The 5,150-nt window shown below is 56.5% G+C and overlaps 1 pseudogene; it reads left to right on the plus strand.

Annotated features, from left to right (window-relative positions):
* The first annotated feature begins 2,536 nt into the window (after positions 1 to 2,536).
* LOC101722618 (palmitoyltransferase ZDHHC18-like) lies at positions 2,537 to 3,941 on the plus strand (annotated as a pseudogene).
* The last annotated feature ends 1,209 nt before the right edge of the window (positions 3,942 to 5,150 follow it).

Raw genomic sequence — 5,150 nt, forward strand, 5'->3', positions numbered from 1 at the left:
GATCTAGTGCATAAAACCATGACGAGGCCAAAGCATAAAGCCAGTGGCATATGGGAGGTTGGTAAGGCAGCCAGGGTAGTGGCCAGTCTGGGAGGGGACAGTGTGCCAGGGCACCCTCAGGACAAGGGGACTCCAGCATGATGGTATAGGAGCAGCTGGAGGAGGCCAGGTGCCTTAGGTCAGGCACTTCACCATGAAATAATGAGGTGAAGGTTTGAGTGAGGTGAGCATATTCAAGGGCCAAAGAAGCTCTGGTGCCTAACATGAAGCCAGGTGTTTAAAGGAAGGTAGGTAAGGCATGGCTCTGAGGGCAGGAGGAGCTCAGAGAAGGGCCAATTTGGACATGGTGCTGGAGGAAGAGGGCATGGACAGGTGGTTTGACCCAGGGTCAACACCCACAGTCATTAGGCTTGGATCATTTAGGCTGAGTCCTTAATGAATAGGGTCAGGAAGAAAGTAAACCTGGTAGCTAAAGCTAGGTTTTAGGTTAAAAACCTCAAGGTAAGGCTGGATGGATAAGGTTAGCAGGGAAAGTCCAGGTAGTAAGGGGATGGGCAAAGCTGTGTGGGTAAAACTCGAGTCCAGCTGAGTCAGGACAGGAGGGAGATGAGGTCAGGTGGGTGTGGGTAGCAGGTCAAGGCTCAATCCATAGGAAGGCGGAGTAAGCAGTCAGGAGTTACAGCCAGGTAGTTCCAGGACAGTGAGTTCAGGCCGTCATGGCTGGAGCTTGAGAGATGTGAGTGAAACCTAAGCAGTCACAGCTCAGAGCAGCGTGTCCTCTGCCCAGCTTCCTCACGTTAACCTTCGGTCTCCCCCAGTTGTCCTGACACAGGAAGAGCTCCCAGCAGAGCACAGGATGTACTCCAGGTCCCCTTAGTGCCCTCTGTGTCATCCCCTTCACGGTCCAGTGGAGTGAGCGGGACACAGCCACCTCACTGGGGCTGCAGCAGCGGTCAGGACGGCTCCCTTCTCACCTGCTCGCTTGTTTGGAGTCAAGGTCACGCTGTCCCCAGGTCTTCAGGAGTCACTGATGCTCCTGGCTCTCTGGGGTGAGCCTCACTTTGTAACTTGCGCAGGGTGGCTCTCAGGAGTGAGGTCGCCAGGGACTTCCTTGTGTACAGTGCTCCATCACCGCTAGAAGGAATGGAGGAAGAGACTTGGAAAAATGCTCAGGGCCAGGGTCTGCAGGTGGAGGCCTCGGCTGCCTCTGGTGGAAAATGGCTTTCTCTTGGTCGTGGAGAGGGGCTGGGGTGGGGGCTGCACCTCTGCCAGCAGCAGCAGGGCCCAGAGGAAGACGGGGTGGCTCAGGGTCTGCTTTCTGCCCATGCTGAATCCCGCCTCAGTGGAACTCCAGCAGCACGGGCCCTGTGACAGAAGGACAGGGGCTGGGATGTGGGCCACTCAAATGGCCCACGACAGAGAAATCATGGAAGTCCTCTTTGGTGATCAAAAATAGAGTGAATGCTGCTGCTGCAAGCCATCCAGTGGAAAGGCAGACTGGAACATGATGGTGTGTCCTCGTCCACCTTGTCCACCAGATCGGGCAACATGTGACACTGGCTCTTCCCAAAGACAAAACGAACGTGAAAGAAACATTTTGAATCCATCCAGGACATGGAGGCAGCCACGACTGCACAGCTAAAGGCACTCACAGAAGAGGATTCCAGAAGTGCTTCAGACAGCGGCAAGAGTGATGTCAAGTGAGGACTGGGGGGGGGCAGTGGTCATGTGCCTTTTACTGTAACGCAGTTTTAAATTGAAGCATTCACCATAGTTTGTCACGCTTCACATCCTCATGTTTATAATCCGCACCATGTCATTCCCCACCAAGATCCCTTTGTTCTACATACCAACACAGGCAATGCAACAGGAACGCAAATTGCTTTCTGCCAGCTGGAAAGCTCCTGGCATCCTGAGGCCCAGTGCCCATGCTGCACCATCCACCTGTGCGTGGGAACCTTCATCCCCAGTGCCCTCACCTCACATGTCCAGTTGCAGGGCCAGTTGGCCCCAGATGTTGCTCAGCTCACATCCTATCATCTCCATGCTCAGGTCCAGCTATGATGCGAACCTGGCAACCCCAAGCCAAGAAATCTCATGAGCATGTCAGAGACCACTCCGGGAGCCACTGTCCCTTTGCTTTGCTTTGGGAGGGGAGACGTCCCTCCTGGCTCAGGGGCTGTGTCTCAGGCCGTCCCAGCTTGGCCCCCAGCACAACCCTCTCTTTAGAAGTTTCTCTTCATCTCACCCACATGCTCCTCGAAGTCCTTGGGTCACCTGCCGAGGAGAGGCCAACCTGACCTCAGGAAAGTCTCCTAGGGGATGTCAAGTCCAGCGGTAGTTGAAAACGATAGGGCCCAAGAAGTAAAGGCAGCTGGTTGGGAATGAAATAAGAGAATAGCCAGACATGGTGGCAAATCCACAGACAAGCACCAGTCTTGACAGTAGCCAGGCAGGGCAGCACACACTTGTGATCCCAGCATTCTGGGAGGCTGAGCAGGAGGATCATAAATTCAAGCCTTGCCGGCCCTGCCGCATGAAGGACTGCGAGTACCAGCAGATCAGCCCCGGGGCCGCCCCACCGCCCGCCTCCCCCGGGGCGCGCCCCCCGCCCCGGGCCCGGACCCTGGCCTTCAGTGCCGCGCTGGAGTGGGAGCGGCAGCGGCAGCGGCAGCGGGAGCCTGGGGTGCCATCCGGGGCGCAAGCGGGAGGTGTTCCCGGGGCCGCAACCGCTTCTCCTGCGGCGGCCGCCTCATGCTGGCCGGTCACGGCGGAGTCTTCGCGCTCACGCTGCTGCTCATCCTCAGCACCACCATGCTCTTCTCCGTCTTCGACTGTCCCTACCTGGCCAGCAAACTGACCCTCGCCATCCCCATCATCGCTGCCATCCTCTTCTTCTTGGTCATGAGCTGCCTGCAGCAGACGAGTTTCACCGACCCTGAGATCCTGCCCCGGGCCACAGTCTGTGAAGCAGCTGCCCTGGAGAAACAGATCATAGCATCCCATACCCTGACCCCAGCGGAGCCAGCCCCTCCAACACACACTCCCTCATACCTTCTTCTCTGTCCCTGAGCTGCAAGGACCTGACATTGACTTTGAATAGAAGTGAGGCCAGTGGTCTGACAACACAGGCAGCTCCACATACCGGCCACCATCTAGGACAAGGGAGGTGATGATCAATGGGCAGATGGTGAAGTTAAAGTACTGCTTCACATGCAAGATGTTTCGGCCACCTCGGACCTCACACTGCAGCGTCTGTGACAAGTGTGTGGAACGCTTTGACCATCACTGTCCCTGGGTGGGGAACTGTGTGGGAAGATGGAACTACCGCTTCTTCTATGCGTTCATTCTCTCCCTCTCCTTCCTGACGGCCTTCATCTTTGCCTGCGTGGTCACTCACCTGACGCTGCGCTCTCAGGGAAGCAACTTCCTCTCCACTCTAAAGGAGACACCAGCGAGTGTGCTGGAGTTGGTGATATGCTTCTTCTCCATCTGGTCCATCCTGGGCCTCTCAGGGTTTCACACCTACCTCGTCGCCTCCAACCTGACAACTAATGAAGACATCAAAGGCTCATGGTCCAGCAAGAGGGGCGGTGAGGCCTCTGTCAACCCCTGCAGCCATAAAAGTATTACCACCAACTGTTGTGCTGTGCTCTGTGGCCCCTTACCTCCCAGTCTCATTGAGCGGAGGGGATTTGTGCAGTCCAACACCGTGTTGTCCTCGCCTGCCAGAAGCAACGAGCCAGCCTGTGGAGCCAAGCCAGACGCCAGCATGGTAGGAGGCCACCCCTGAATGTGGCTCAGCACTTGCCACCTTCTGGCCTGTCTGCCCCTCTGAACTCACCTGCTGCCCTCCACACCTGCTGGGACCCTCCCCATTCCATCCGAGGGAAGCAAGGCTGCCAAAGACTCAAGTCTTTTCATATTTATTTCCCACCTGTGTGGCTTTCCCTGAAGGGTTCCATGGCTGTCCTCTCTGCGCCTCACACCCAGGTTCCCACAGCCTTGGGTCCTATGTCCCCCTGGACCCTAATCAGTGGCAGAAGGGACAGGACAGCCAGAGCCTCTGAAGGTCACCAAGGGGACTATGCCAAGTGTCTGCCTGTGCCAGGGTGAGCTCCGTGTGAGTGAGGGTGTGACCTGAGTGCCAGGCGGGACACTGTCTGGGCCTTGCTGATCCGGTGAGACAGGACTGCTCACAGGGCTGAGGACCTCGGGCTGGAGAGACGCCCCAGGCTGCTTTGGCCTGCGGGCTCCTGCACTCTGTTTGTGATGATCATTATTCTTCTGTTGGATTTTTGGTGGGTTTGAGGGTTTTGTATGGAGTTGGCCTGTAGGATGGAATCGGGTTAGGGGGCAGTCTGTGTCTGAGGAAGCCGAACCGGCCAGCCAGGCACCCAGAACCTCTGCTCAGAGTCCTGGGCAGCACAGTGGGAAGGGAGGCTGCACCCTCCCCGCCCTTGGAGGCTCTGCAGGGGATACCAGCCTGTCTCATCTTTCTCCCGAGGCAGAGCTGAGGATGGGCAGATGCTGCTCATGCTGGCAATACTTGAAACGGGTTTATTGATGCTGGGTGTTTTGCACAATTTTATAGACCTCTTTTTTACATAACCTTTTTTAAAAAGAAGTCAGCCATGTTGCTATCTGTGTCGCGCCAGGTAAAGGGTTATCAGAAGGCTAGTTGGATTTAATAAGTTTATTACAAGAGACTTTCTGGCTGTGAGTGTGTGAGTGTATGGCATGTGTGTGTGTGCTCACCTGTGTCCCTGTATGATGTGGCTGGCTCCCACATCCTTTGGGCTGCCCCCTTCCACCATCCCTGTTGGGGTTCAGGAGCAGCTTGAGTCATGGGGACAGGGAGCATGTGCATCAGTCACAAGAGACCCTTGGGCTCCCACTGAGGCTCAGCCCCCCAGTTTATCTTTCCTTCCTCCATGGACTTGAGACAACCAGTAGCTGGACACTCTGCCACCCCATCCCCCTGCCACCCAGCCCCCAGGTGAGGCTTCCAGCTGGGACCTGCCCAGACAGGCTGAGGCTGGGAGTGGTGGTGGGCTGATGGCATTGGGGATCGGCTGCCATCCTACAAGCCACACCCCCCCGCTCTGAGCTCTGAGTATGAGACCCAGGGCCAGGGCCTAAAGGACAAA

This window comes from Heterocephalus glaber, unplaced genomic scaffold (genome assembly GCF_053883595.1).
Source record: "Heterocephalus glaber isolate CG9 unplaced genomic scaffold, H.glaber_assembly_v1.0 deba00000678, whole genome shotgun sequence".
Lineage (NCBI taxonomy): Eukaryota > Metazoa > Chordata > Mammalia > Rodentia > Bathyergidae > Heterocephalus > Heterocephalus glaber.